The 16,134-nt window shown below is 37.2% G+C and overlaps 1 pseudogene; it reads left to right on the forward strand.

The window, feature by feature from the left end:
- Nucleotides 1-9,899: 9,899 nt before the first annotated feature.
- Nucleotides 9,900-15,819, forward strand: LOC112015187 (limonoid UDP-glucosyltransferase-like; annotated as a pseudogene).
- Nucleotides 15,820-16,134: the final 315 nt, after the last annotated feature.

Here is a 16,134-nt window from a genome sequence, read left to right on the forward strand (position 1 = left end):
GATTTTAAGAAACACTAGGAAAAAAAAAAAGAGAACGGTTTTATATCCTAGAAATTTAAATCAAAAGGAAAAATAGGAGAGGGGACAGAAAAAGGGCTTCATTTCTCATAAAGTTGTGAAACTTGTGTCTCTAGAAGTTTAATGTGGGTTTTTCATATTAAAATGAGAGAAGAAATTGAAGTAATTGAAAGTTATTTATGTTGTTTTGTGACAATTAAATATTATTGTCTCACTAAATTGTGGACAACAAAGGGACAAACTGTTAGTGCTTTACTGAATCTCTGAAACTTAGCAAATAATTAAAATGTATTAGTTGCTAATTAGACAAGGGAAAAAAATAGTTTCCATATTTAAAAAATATATATCATTTATGCCCTTTATACTAAAAATTAATTAGTATTTTGTAATGATGATAAGAAATAATCATTATAGAGCAGAAGTTATTGAATTCTAATCAAGTTGTTTCAATAAAAAAAAAAAAAAAAAAAAGGTATTAGATATAGGAAAAAGGAAATATTGATATTAGGGATCAATTGATACAATAAATATTACGTTTTAACTCTTATAGATTAATTTGTCATCAATCACAAAAATGCAATTTAGATAATAATTTATTATGTTGTTAATGTTGCACTAATCACTTATTGTTATGTTTATTTGTAAACTTTTTGTCATAAAATTGGAAATAGTTATAATATTTTTCAAAAGGACAGGAAAGGATAGAGCATTTTATTTTTAAAAAATTGTTAAAGGTAATACAAATTTACTACAAAGTGTTTACAAATTGATATGACAGCAATGAATGTGATTTTTAATTTGTTACCATTTTGACAATATAATAAATGTTAAAAAAAAATCATAATTGATAATATATAAATTTGTATGTAAGATTATGTAGCATAATTTTAAATACCAATCGCATTACTCATCACTTTTTCTGTGTTAGTAAAATTCTTGGCTAATGGCTAGGCTTGTATCCTCCGCCCTTTCATTATTAAACTATATATAGCGAAAGGAAATCACTAACATGGCAGTGGATCAACAGGTATCATGTCCAAACTTCAAACCAAATTAAGATTTTTAAAAGTAAACTAATCTAATATGGATTAAACCCTCCCAATTTGGGACCCAATGTAGTTGCCCATTTAGCCAATCAAATTATATTTCCTGCTTAGAGAGGATCTAGAATCCTTAATGATGAATAATTACATAATATTTCAAGACTAACCCACTATTCATATGAGAGAAAAAAATCATTTTTCTCATAATATTGAATAATTTTCTCTTAATTGTAACGAAAACTGCAAAAGATCATAGAGAAATTGAAAAATGGGAAAATTATGATAATGAACAGAGTAATTGAAATACCAAATCAATGACCTGATTTTGCCTGTGTTAACTTCTTAATTTCCTTTCTTTTCTCTTTTGTTCTTTTATTTTTTTACCTTGATTCTTGGTTCTTCTCACATTTGCCAATACATTTTACCCTATATATTATATTTTTTCCCCCTTGATTCTACCCGATATATAAGATTATGATCAAGTAGATTTCTTAGAATGACTGCACTATAAAGTATTTGAAATTGTATCCATCCACTTTGAAATGAGTGGAATAGATTTTAACCCATCATTAGTATTTAAACAAATATTAATTATTATCATTTTGTTATCTATTTGATGATGAGACAAATTTATTGCATTCTGCTCTTGTGTCGACACATGGGAAAGCCCTTGTCTTCTTATTCATTAATTCTCAGTCTCATTTGTTCCAAACAAATAATGTGTCAACCATCTCTTTGATTTCTTAGTAGGAGTAATGTTTTCATTCTACTTCAGTTTTGGCCACTAAGGCTGTGTTTGTTTCGTGTAAAACGTTTTCCGAAAATACATATTTTCCGGAAAAGGAAAATATTTTTAAGTGTTTGGATGAATTATGAAAATTGTTGTGGAAAATATTTTCATGTGTTTTGTTCTATTAGGAAAATGTTATTTTCCTAAATTTTTTCACAATTTCCGGCAACAAATTCCGGCGACAACAACAACAACAACAAAAAATTCTGGCAACAACAACAACAAATTCCGGCAACAACAACAACAAATTCCGGCAAATTCCGGCAACAACAACAACAACAACAACAACAAAAAATTCCGGCAACAACAACAACAACAACAACACTGAGTCGTCGACGAGAGCGAGGAAGAGAGAGCGATGGGTCGCCGTTTGGGTCTGGGTCGAAGGTCTGGGTCGAAGGCGATGGTTCGAAGTCGAAGGTCGAACGCGATGGGTCGTCGGTCTGGGTCTGGGTCGACGGTCTGGGTCTGGGTCTGGTCGACGGTCTCCGGTCTCGGTCTGGGTCGAAGATCGGTGGGTCGTGGGTCTTCGTGGGTCGACGTCGAGTGGTGGTGGGTCGTGGGTCTTCGTGGGTCGACAGCGAGTGGCGGTGGGTCGTGGGTCGACGGCGAGTGGCGGTGGATCGTGGGTGTCGGAGTTGGGCTCTGGGTTCGTGGCTCTCTCTCTCTCTCTCTCTCTCTCTCATTTTCCGGAAGTAAATTGAAGGTAAAATGAGAACGGAAATGATTTTCTGTAAACAGAGGGTATTTTTGAAGGTCAACGGAAATGATTTTCCGTTTGACCGAATTTTCCTTTACACTCAAACAGCCTATTTTACGGAAAATGCTTTCCTGAAATTGTTTTCACCCAAAACAAACGGACCCTAAAAGCAGCTCTACAGGTTCTACTTTCTCTGTCCTTTGTTTACCTTCTACTGCTATAATTTGTGTCCATTTATTTTTCTACTGTCTTTTTCTGGTCCTATCCAATTTCTGTAACAAACAACGCTATATACAGACTCCATCAACTGCTTGGGCCCTGAGAAAAGGCGCAATATACATACAGACAATTTTTATAGGTATCCTTAGACAATTTTTATTAATGGACTATTCTCTCTTAGAAAGAAAATAAGGTAGGTCCGGAGCAGATGTAAATGACATCTTTTACGCCAGCCAAACATGAGAAGACACATCAGCCAACAAATTTAAATTCAATACATTTGATTACATGCAATTATAACCCAATTAAAACACTCCTCAAAGGCGTTCAAAACTTCTCCAAACGGCAAACAAAGGCAGACTCTCCCCTCTTCCTCACAACGGAGCTTCATTTTGCCACCGTGATCATTGGAGTTGTTTTTAGAGCCTGTAAAAGATGCCGAATCCACTGTTAGTCTAGTGTCGCAATCTCAAGGTTTGTTTTCTCATGATTTGGTAGTTTTCCCCTATTTTTAATTTTGAAATATAAATGGGATTGGGTTTTTGGGACATCAATCACTTGATTTTGTATGGGTTTTGTGGATTTGGTATGGGTTTTGCTGTTTTTCTTATTGGATTCTTAAATCTTAAGTGGTAGGTTCAATGGGAGGGAGATGGATTGAATATGAACATAGTCAATTTTTCTTCATTTTTTCAGAAAAATTATAAATATTAAGTAGGTTGTGATTGGATTCTTAAGTCTTAAGTGGTTGGTTCAAACCCATCTTTTAGTGATATGAAGGACAATAGGATTTTTCAGAGTAAAAGAACAAGAGCTAGAATGATGAGAATAAGATTCAGGTATAGGAGTACTCCCTACTTTTTATAAAAAATTTAAGAAATTACTTCCTTATTTATACTACTAATTTTGAAAGTTCAAGACTTTTGTTTGGAATAGTATTTTTAAGAAGCAATTAGAGTGAGGGTTGTATATAATAGAAGTGCATAAGGATTAAAATGACATTACCAATGTTACTAATTTTCCCTATGAGGTATAAAAAATTAAAGAAATTAATCAATGGATGATTCTTGTTTAATTTCAAAGCAATAAACTTATGGTCAATCCCATTGTGCTCAAATTTCAGTTCAGTCAAAAGATATGCTAATAAAAAAATTACAATTTTTACAAACTAACGTCATAACAGAATTTGAAGTGCATTGGCAGATGCTAATGATATACGGAGTACTTGATACCACTTGGACAGAGTTTACTTTAAAAAAAAAAAAAACTGGTAATCTTTCTAGAAGTTATAAGTGTTGACACCTTACCCACGGAATTTTGATTGGCTGATAAAGAACTCCCCAGATTAAATTGACCATACTTCACCAAAGATCTATGGCTACCACCACGAGCTTCCTTGAATCGCTTCAGCACCTTTAATACTAATTTAATGGCATCATTGTAAGTCTAATAAGACTGTAATTGGACGACATTACCAATCTCTACCATAAACTCGTGAAGATAATATTAAACTATAGTTTACACTTCTTGCTCAACAATTGCACACTTCATCATAAGATGATCAAACTTCGCTTTATATTATCTTCCTCAGACATATCTTTTTGCTTGAGGATTTAGAACATAAGGCAAACATCTTGTTGGTAATTGTCCAAAAAGACCTCTCTCATATATTATTTTCCTAATTTGATGGCGACAAGCTTCACTTTACGATGATTTGGGAAATTTCTATAATATAAGACTCGCTTCACCAAGTATAGCCAATTAAGAAATCATCTGGTTGTGTTCTTCCTTCAAGCTCTAGAATCTAAACTTCCACATCTAATTGATCTTGCTGGCTTAACCCATAGCTCCTTAGAGCATGACAACGAGGAAAAAACACTTTCCGCTTGATGTTTGACTTCAAGCACGATAAAAGAGGTTATTCCCTTCACTTTCACTGGAAGAGGTTCACCTTCAGAAATTCTGAATGATGACGAGAATAATCACGTTCAAAAGGTTCATAGCACTCAAGAAATTCCTGGAGCGCAGCTTTACTTGTCTCCTTAAGTCAGCCGCTTTGAAATCATGGAGGTTTCATTCGTGACATGGTGGTGTTTTAGTGGAGTCAAGATTTGACTTAATGAAAAAAGAAAAAAAAATTGACACTTTTGTGAATAATAAATGGTATTTTAATGTTAATTATAAAACCATAGAAATATAACAATTCATTATATTCTGTTTATTTGTTAGAGTTTTAAATATGAGTAATCCCTGTTGTAATTTTTTATTATCAAAATTTCAATTATAATTCTCATGTAATGATTTTTAGTGATTAAATAAACTTTTAGTACAACTTTCGTAAACCGTTGTTAACCTTGTATAATGATTAAATTATTAAAATTTTAAGCCATAATACAACCAATTGTGCATCTTACACTTTTGAGTTCCACTTAAAAATAATATTAAATTATAAAATGCATTACTTGATTTTATATCATGTTAAATTTGAGTGCTACGGTATGTCTATCTATTCAGGCAATTCTAAGCCACAGTTAATGTTATGTGGAAGTTGAATTATGTCTTGGATTATATTTATTACATGTCTTGGGTTGTGATATTGGATATTAGCACACAAGTTATCATGATTATACTTTAAATAAATTATTTATTGTGGAATGAAAGGCCTCGACTGACAATATTTATCTATATGATATTTTGATTTCTTTGTCGCTTGGTTGCATAATTGCTGTTTCAAAGGATACATAGTCACCAATAACTATAGAAATTCCTAGGAATTAATGGACATCTAATGTGTAATTGGTTTCAGTGATAATCTAAGGTTAGGAGGGTTTGAATAACAAAAGAAGGAACATCAGGCGGAACATCTTCTAACCACATTGTCAGATAATCAGCCATAGATTTAGAAATTATACATCAAGTGAAATTATATATATATATATATATAAGATTGGGCCCAGGAGTTCGTCATTTGTTTGTTTTTCAGGCCTGTGGCTCAAATCCGGGGATGAGGGTTGTTCGAGGAAGAGAAATCTTTATTAAGGAAAGACTGTGTTAGTAAATATAGGTTAGTTTTGATCATAATGACTCAAGAGGGTGGGCCAAGGATAAATGCATCCTCGGTTGACCAATTCCGAGGTCCAAAGAGGTTGTCTGTCACTCAGGGTGACGTTCCAGGAAGTCTTGTTGATGTTGATAAGCCTTGTAGAGACGTCAGATAGGGAAAAGTCCTAAATTATTTTAGGAGAAAGCTGCTACCACGTATTAAATGCTCTACAGCTAACTCTTTGGTCGCATTAATGTGGAGGTGATACCTGAACAGTGGTTTTCAGTTTTACTGCTACTACATAAGGACTTATGGGAGGCGCTGCTAGGATAAGTATTCACACCAACCATTTAGCATACACGTGGAAGGTAGAGATGAAAAGGAAAGATAGTATAAAAGAAGAAGGGGCAACAAGACAAAGGGATCGAGAAAACACATAAAAAATACTGTAGCATCAAGAACTAATTGTGTAATTGAACCTGTGAGAAATATGTAAAAGCAGATTTCCTCGACTTTGCTGAGAACGATTTTCTTCAGTATAAACTTGTTTACTTTCATTCTCTTGTCATCCAAATCTACTTGAGTAGCTATCTATTCATTAAAGCCCAGTTTTTCAACACACTCTTTACAAATTCATTGTTTTGGGCCTTTTGAACCTAAGTCCATCCACCCGTTGGGCTGGAAATTCAAATCTGGTTCTTACAATATATATATATATATATAATTTCAGAACTAATTTTGAAAATGATTGAAATATATATATATATTATATATGTGTGTGTGTGTGTGTGTGTGTGTGTGTGTGTATAATTTCAAAACTGATGATGCCGAAAATATCAACAGTGAGTTACACAATCTGTACCCTTAAAACGACACTGCACAAAGAAAAGAGGACTAACGAGAGCACGGTGTGGTGCCGGCCAAATACCCTCCGAAGGTAAGTTAGAACTTCTTTCAACTCTAGAGTGCTAGAGAGGGGTTAATTATGCGTACCTGATTTGTAAAGGTATTGGGCTTTTATAGTAGTAGAGGGTTGACCTTTCTTCCTTGGAGCAGAAGTCTTTTCCATATAGGAATCCTTATGAGCGTAGATTCGGAGTCCTTTCCTTATAGGAATTTATCATTGAGCGTGGTGGCCAAGTAAAGGTTTTATTGGAACGTCGGCCTTTTACCCTCGGCTTGTCTCGTTCCCTACGTCGATAAAGGGCCGTCAGCCTCTTTGAGAATAATGTCAAGCTTCTCGGATTTCCCTTACCGTCAGCGTGTCTCTTTCCGTCGGCGCATTAGAGTCCTTAACATCCGTCGTGACTGACCGTCAGCCTAGCATAAGCTGACGGGTTAAGCCCATGGTACTATGATTCTTCCTTATCAGTTGCCCCCTACTCCATATCTCCGTCAGCTATAACTGACGGTTATGGAGTTTTATTCGTCGTTACCTGCTCTTTGACCAGGGGAGAAAATAATTAAAAGCTGACATCCCAGTATTAAATGCTAGGACACGTGGCTTGCTCGGATTGGCTCCGCGTCTGGATGAGGGCGTCACTTCGTCTTCCGTGCTTTTCCTTAATATATATATGGCCACCTCTCCCCATTTGTACTATTTCACTTTCACTGATTCCTGGAGAGCACATCCGTCGCCTATATTCCGTCAGCACTGCCAACATTTCTGTCGTCACTTCTTCAATCTGTTATTCTTGGAAAACTTGTAAGTTTCCTTTCTTTCCTTGCACACTTTCAATTATTTTCTTTACAGTGAGGTCGTCATCCTAGGTGCTTAGTTTACATCCGTCACTTGTAGGTAGATGTCGAGTGACGTGTCGAGTGACCAGTCATCGGTCCGCGAAGGAGTGGGCTACGACGAGGTGTTTGGTTCAGGCTCAGGTAGTGAGTCTGAGAGTTCCTCCTAGTCATCAAAGAGGGAGACGTCAACCCATACTCCCGTCGAAGAAGTAGGAAGTCAGGGAAACGACAGCCAGGAGGAAGAAGTAGGCGAGGAGGGTGAAATTGGAATAGGAGAGGCAAATAGTGACGGGGAGGAAGGTGACGAGGAGCCTTGTGAAGGGACTTTTGAAAGTCCTGGAGGCAGTCGTCCCTTCATCCTTCCCAAGGACTGGGCTTGAATAAGTTCCTTCCAAAGATGACACTTAAAATTTTTAACGAATTACGCACCCGTTTCCAAATCCCTGACCATATTCCTATCCGTCTGCCTAGGGAGGGTGAGAAATGTTATACTGGAAGAACCGCAAATGTTGGCATGTATGATGCCATGTTTGCCCCTGGGTTGAGACTGTTTCTGACGGCTTTACACCGTCAGCTGGCTGATTTCCTTGGTATATCCGTCAGTCAAATTGCTCCAAACTCATGGAGAATCTTTATTAGTGCTGNTAAGAGAAAAAATTTACACCTCCCCAAAACATCAAGGTTAAGAAACAGATGAAAAAAGATGATCTATTTATCTTCAAACATGGAGTCCAAACATTGGGAAAATATCATACTAATCAGCAGATATATGTACTTTTGAAATGAGTGGGAATAAAGGAAAAGAAGGTTAAATTAACAGATGGCAAATCCTTTGTCATGGGCTCCATAGTAGAGGATGTACCAAGAATTCCATAAGACTACAAGAGCAGGGTTGACAACATAAAAATATTTACAGGTACAAGTAAAACCAGCAAATGTCATATTAAAACAGGAACCAAGGCAACTTTATGAATGATCTTAACAAAAACTTATGGTTTAAGAACACTGATTTGGTACATCTAATTCCACCAAATTCATATGAAGTATTTTATCTTGAGCAGTCAGCCTAAGCATAAAATACATGTGAACCTAAGTAATCTTATTGAGGATCCATAGCCAACCCCAAAAATGTTGGGACTAAGGCTTTGTTGTTGTTGTTGCAATCACCCAAAGCATGTGTAGCAAAATTATAAAATCCTTAGTTAAATCTTATAAGATCTGAATCCTTAAAACATATAAGGGTATTTATAGAAAGGGCATATTGTGCAGTATGCTCGATGCTAAGACATGATAATGCATTCATTAAGGATTCCTTGATAGCATGACAAATATTGGCATCTAGATGTGGAGAGAAGCTAAGCTTCTAAGTAAAGTAATTTGTTTAAGTGAGCAGGATTCACATGGCAACCCTTAAGTTAGTAATGTAAGCAGACATGGTTATAGGTATCAATGTTGCCAAGCACCATCCCAACCTTATTCTATGACATAAATCTTAAGAGCTTCACAATGATGTTTTTTTTTTTTTTTTTTTTTTTACTTCTCAACCTACAACTGCGTCATTGCCTACGATAGCCTATGTTACCTTTAGGCCTATCCAAACCTATTCGAGACCTGACCCACCCAGAGGACCATACCGAAACCGATCTGAAATCGGCCGACCCGACTATTTCGACAGTCGGCGGCAGGTCTCCTCCCCCAGAAACCGACTTTGGCGGGTCAATTTTAGTTTCTAACCCCCAAACCCCAAAAAAACCCAAACTGACCGGAGAAAAACCCAGATTCTGGCGAAAAACCCAGGTTCCAACGAGAAACCCATATCCTAGCGAGAAAAAGTCCAAAATCTAGCCAAAAAAAACCCAAATCACTACCAAAAAACCCAGATTCAGGCGATATTTCACATAGATTTAGTGAGATTTTGACTAGATGTGGCGAAATCTCATCAAATTAGATGAGATTACAGCCGGATCTGACGAAATCTCATAGATTCCAATGAGATTTTCACCGGATCTCGAGTTTTCTCACCGTTTTCTTGAGTTTTCTTGCCATTTTCTCCCTGTTTTCTTAGAACCCAGACGTCGACTGACCCGCCCGCCACCCGTAGAAGTCTGATCTGCCCAACCTGTTTACTCCGGCAGTCAACAGTGAGTGAGATTTTCCAAAACCCGATTTCGTCGGATCGGTTCCAGGTTGGGCACAAACCCGACTCGGACCGACTCATGGATAGCCTGAGTTACCTTATAGCTTATCTTATATATATCTGCCTCTATCGTTATTCACTACCAACCATCCAAATATCTCTTTATCTGAACTCATCTCCTCCAAATTTCTGTGTGTGCACGTTGAATCATGGCCTTGAATGAGCAGAAAGAAGAAATTCATGTGCTAATGGTGTCATTTGCCTCTCAAGGTCACATTAACCCTTTACTTAGACTAGGAAAACACCTTGTCTCTAAAGGCCTGCATGTCAACCTTGCAGTCACAGAAATATTTCAGCAACATATGTTCAAATCTTCCTCCATCACCACCACCAATTCCATCTCCAGAATCCATCGAATATGACCGCAAGGTTGATCTTGATCTCTACATGGAGACCCTAAGTAAATTTGGACCCATTAGCCTCTCAAACCTTATCAAAAATCACTTCCATGGTGAACATAAAAGACTTTCTTGCATCATCAAAAATCCTTTTGTGCCATGGGTACTTGACGTTGCCGAAGAGCAAAAAATTCCATGTGCCATGCTGTGGATCCAACCTTGTTCTCTCTAAGCCATTTACCACCATTTTCATAACAACCTCCTCCCATTTCCTACTCCTACAAACCCAGACATGAGTGTTCAATTACCAGGCTTACCATTGTTGCACACACATGACCAACCATCATTTGTTCTTCCATCAAATCCATTTGGTAGTTTACCAAAATCTACTCGCCCAAGTGTTCAAAAACTTGAAGAAGCTTAAATGGGTACCGGGAAACACATTCTATGAGCTTGAGAAGGAAGCCATTGGATCCATGGCTAAGCTTTGCCCAATATGAGCTGTTCGTCCACTAGTCCCTCCTTCCATACTTGGTGAAGACCCAAATCTTGATATTGGCATAGAAATGTGGGAACCCCTGTAGGGAATTCAACCTGAAATTCCCAAAACGTGAGAAACAAAAATAAAGAAAAAACACACCTCAAAAGAAAACAATCAGACACAACATTATTTCGGGTCGGGTCGGGTCGAGTCGTCAACCGGATCAAACATAACTAAACTCCACAAAGCCCAACAAATCTCCCACTTGGAGACTAGTTCAATCACCAACATTAACCGCTATCCTCCAAAAGTAATCCCTCATCCCTGCAACTCATCCTCCTGTCCTCAAGCTAGAAGACTAACTGAAGCTGCACACAGTTTTAGCTTCTCAATAGTGACACCCTTAGTCAACATGTCTGCTGGGTTCTTAGATCCACAGATCTTCTCAAGTATTACCAATTTATCTTTAACAAGGTACCGAATAAAGTGGTATTTTGTCTGTATATGTTTCGACTTTGAATGAAAAGCCAAATTTTTAGCAAGAAAAATTGCACTCTGACTGTCACTGTGTAGAATGCCCATCTCCTTCTTCTTACCCAATTCATCTAAGAAACCATGTAGTCAAATCATCTCATTTCCAACTTCAGTTGCTGCAACATACTCAACTTCTGTAGTAGACAAAGTAACAATCATTTGTAGATTTGAAGCCCATGATATAGCTGTACCACCCAGAGTAAAAACAAATCCAGTAGTACTTTTTCTACTATCAATATCACTAGCAAAATTAGCATCTACATAATCTTGCAGTTTCAAACTTGCACCTGTGAAGTAAAGACATGTATCTGATGAACCCTTCAAATATCTCAGAATCTACTTGACTGCCTGTCAATGCTGCTTTCCAAGCCTACTCATGAATCTACTCACAACTCCTACTACATGTGCAATGTCTGGCCTTGTACACACCATAGCATACATCAAGCTACCAATAGCTGAGACATAGGACACCTTGCATATATGGTCCCTTTCTTCTTTTGTCTTCGGTGACTGTTCTTTGCTTAGTTTGAAATGACTACCAAGGGTGTGCTCACTGGTTTAGCTTCATTCATGTTGAACCTGTTGAGAACTTTCTTCACATACTCTAACTGTGAAAGCTTCAATGTACCATTAGCCTTGTCTCTAATGATTTTTATACCAATGATTTGCTTTGTAGCTCCCAAATCCTTCATTGCAAACTGTTTGAACAATTGCTTCTTCAAATTATTAATCTCCTCAATGCTAGACCCTCCAATAAGCATATCATCCACATACAACAATAATATGATGTAAGAATTGTCAAAGAATTTAACATAGCAACAATGATCAGCTTCACATCTCTTGAACCCAATTTTATGCATAAAACTGTCAAATTTCTTGTACCACTGTTTAGGAGCTTGTTTTAGGCCATACAAGCTCTTTCTCAGTTTGCAGACTAGGTTCTCTTGTCCCTGAACAATGAATCCTTCTGCCTGAATCATGTAAATATCTTCCTCTAAGTCACTATGAAGGAATGTCATCTTCGCATCTAATTGCTCAAGATGTAAGCTTTTTGTAGCCATCATTTCCAGTACCAGTCTGATTGTTGACATCTTCACAACTGGAGAAAATATCTTTGTGTAGTCAATGCTCTCCTTCTGCTGGAACCCTTTAATAACTAATTTGGTCTTGTAACGTTTGCTACCATCATGCTCATTCTTTATTCTGTATACCCACTTGTTTTACAAAGTCTTCTTTCCTACTGGCAATTCAGTCAGTTCCCATGTTTGATTCCCTAACAAGGAATCCATCTTAGCCTACATGGCTTATCCCACTTGCTTGAATTTTCATCTTGCAAGGCTTCATCATAACAATCTAGCTCACCACCATCAGTCAACAGGAGATAATCTAGAGTGGGTGAATAACGATGTGGTGGTCTAATGGTCTTGGAAGATCTATGGACTTTAGCTACAGGTGTACTCTGATCTACCTATGGATCTGCATTCTCTTTATTTTCTTCACCCTTTTTCTGGACAGTACTTTCAGTCAGTTCATCTAAGTTGACAAACTTAGATTTCTTTTGATCTATCTTTATAACATCTGACATAACAGTTGATATGTCCTTGTACAGAACTTGTTCATTAAATATCACATTTCTACTTCTGATGATTTTCCTGTTTTGTTAATCCCAAAACCTATAGTCAAATTTCTTATCACCATAGCCAATGAAAAAACATATTTTAGTCTTTGCATCAAGTTTACTACGAGCATCAGAATCAATATGAACATAAGAAATACAACAAAAAACTTTTAAATGTGAAAACTTTACCTTTTCAGCAATCCAAACCTCCTCAGGAAGTCTGAACTCCATGGGAACTGATGGTCCTCAGTTTATCAGGTAAGCTACAGTTCTAACAACATCATCCCAAAAAGTTTTTGGTAGTCCAGCATGCAATCTCATACTCCTAGCACGCTCATTACGAGTTCTTTTCATGCGCTCAGCCATACCATTCTACTATAGTGTCCCAAGAACGGTCTTTTCCATCCTAATTCCCTGTGCAGCACAATACTCATTGAACCCTCCATCTATATACTCTCCCTTATTATCTGATCTCAAACATTTTAGTTTCAAACCTGTTTTTATCTCAACAATGGTCTTCCACTTCTCAAAAGTTTCAAATACATCAGATTTATTTTTCAAAAATAAACCCATACCTTTCTACTTGAGTCATCAATGAAGGTAATGTAGTACCTTAAACCTCCAAGGGATGCAACCAGAGAAGGCCCCCACAGGTTAGTGTGTACTAACTCCAATTTTTCATCCTTCGGTGTTTTACCAGTTTTTAGGAAACTCACATTTTTCTGTTTTCCTAAAATGCAGCTTTCACACATGTCAAAATCAATGGACTTCAATTATGGTAACTTTCCTCTTGACAACAGCATCTTCATCCCTTTCTCACTCATGTGACCAAGCCTATGGTGCCATAGACTTGTATCAGTATTTGCTTCAGCAACTGCAATCGTATCTCTTGGACTTGAGGTTATATATAGAGTGCCAGTCTTCTTTCCACGAGCCAATACTCTAGCTCCCTTTGTTACCTTCCAAGTACCACTAACAAATAGTATTGCATGCCTTTCATCATCAAGTTGTCCAACAAAAATCAGATTCCTCCTCAGTTTAGGAATATGTCAAACCTTCTCCAGTAACCAAACAGACCCATTGGGCAACAATATCCGAATATCTCCTATACCCACAACATCCAAGGCTGAACCATCAGCCAAATACACCTTACCAAAATCACCTACAACATAAGTCTGTATGATTTCTCGGTGTGGAGTAATATGAAACGAAGCTTCTGAGTCCAAAACCCAATCATCAAGTGGATTGTCTACTATAAGAAGTAGTGCATCATGTACCTCTTCTGTTACAGTATTAGCAGACTCATCTTCATTCTTCTTCTTAGAACTTTTGCATTACCTCCTAAAATGACCTATTTTCCCACAGTTCTAGCATTGTACTTGTTGAACTAATCTAGATTTACTTCTGTTCCGATTAGAATTTCTAGATTTTGATCTTCTCCGATTTGAATTTCTGTCGTTACCTCTGCCTCTTGTCCTAAGGTTTAGGGCAGAACTAGATCTTGAGGTTTCGCCTGCATTTCTTCTACGAATTTCCTCAGCCAGAATTAAATCTTGTATGTCATTGTACTTTAACTTTTCTTTTCCTGCAAAATTGCTTTTTGCCATCCTTATTGCCTCCCAACTATTTGGCAAAGAAGCCAAAATGATTAGAGCACGAATCTCATCATCAAAATCAATTTCTACAGACGACAATTGATTTGTAATAGTGTTAAATTCGTTCAAATGTTGTGCTACTGATGCATTCTCTGCCATCTTCAAATTGAATAATTTCTTCATCAGATGCACTTTGTTGTTTGTTGACGACTTTTCATACATACCAGACAAAGCCTTCATCAGATCTATTGTGGTCTTCTCCTTTACAACATTGTGTGTAACATACCTAGACAAAGTTAATCTAATGACTCTCAATACCTGGCTGTCAAGAATAGCTCATTCCTCGACCTTCATAGTCTCAGGTTTTGTTCCCAAAAGAGGCAGATGCAATTTCCTCCCATAGAGATAATCTTCAATCTGCATCCTCCAATACGCAAAGTCTGTGCCATCAAACTTTTCTATTCCAGACGTCTTTCCTGCTTCCTCTACCATTGCTCCCACTCAAACCTAACCCTAGGCTCTGATACTAGTTGTAGGGAATTCAACCCGAAATTCCCAAAACATGAGAAACAAAAATAAAGAAAAAACATACATCAAAAGAAAACAATCACATGCATAAGACAGTATTTACGAGGTTCGGCAATTTGCCTACATCCACGGAGTTGCAGTAATTTTACTATTATCAAGAAAAAATAAAAATAAAAAGTGCGGCAGTACAGTGTTTCTCTCTCTCTCTCTAAAACACGATAACAACAAAACCCTAATCATCAAGCTGCGTTTTCTACGTCATGCGCACAAGATATACAATTGGTTACAAAATGGGCCAAAAAATTTTCCCAAGCCGTAGCCCATGGACTAAGCCTCAAAAAATCTCACATTAAAAACCACACAACATTATTTAGGGTCGAGTCAAGTCATCAACCGGATCAAATACAATTAGGCTCCATAAAGCCTAACAAGTAGTTAGTGAGCATTGCAACAGCCTTAAAGAACAGTAATCGTCCATTTCTTTGGGTGTTGAAAAGTTCAGAAGTGCCAAAACCAGAAGGTGAAGAAGAATTGCCGTCAGCATTTTTGGAAGAAACAAAAGACCGAGGCCATATAGTAACTTGGTGTCCTCAAACAAAGGTTTTAGCTCACCCGTCTATTGCATGCTTTTTAACACATTGTGGATGGAGTTCCTTGCTAGAATCCATAGCTATAGGTGTGCCAATGATTGCATATCCTCAGTGGACTGACCAGCCCACAAATGCAAAGCTTATTGCTGAAGTTGTAAACATGGGTGTGCGGCTTAAGCCAGGGAGTGATGGGTTTGTGGCAACCATGGATGTAGAAAGATGCATTGAACAAATTATGACTGGGCCAAGATCTAAGGAATTCAAGAAAAACGTGGCAGAGTTCGAGCGGGCAGCACGTGTGGCGGTAGCTGATGGTGGGTCCTCTGACCGGAATATCCAAGATTTTGTGAATGAGATTATTGGCCACTCTCGTAGGAGTCTTTAATGTGTTGTGCAGCATGTGTTTAGGTCATAAGAAAGAGTCTAAATCTTCTATCTCATGTATTGTATTGTGTTACCCTCCATACTCTATATCATTATCCTAATGAATGACGTGTAGTGGGACAATGATATTGGAGATACTCATGAAAATGGTAAGGCAAGTGGTCCAGTTCTCCCGATTAAAGTCTGTAAGGACAATGATATATATGTTATAGTTACGTGCTAGAAACTTCTTGTAATAACTAATAATGACATGAATCTTGGACATGTTATGTATTTTAATGAACATTGAAATGCTTTTAAGAAAAAGAGATGCAAT

The sequence above is a fragment of the Quercus suber genome, unplaced genomic scaffold (genome assembly GCF_002906115.3).
Source record: "Quercus suber isolate HL8 unplaced genomic scaffold, Cork oak 2.0 scaffold_926, whole genome shotgun sequence".
In the NCBI taxonomy this organism is placed as follows: Eukaryota; Viridiplantae; Streptophyta; class Magnoliopsida; order Fagales; family Fagaceae; genus Quercus; species Quercus suber.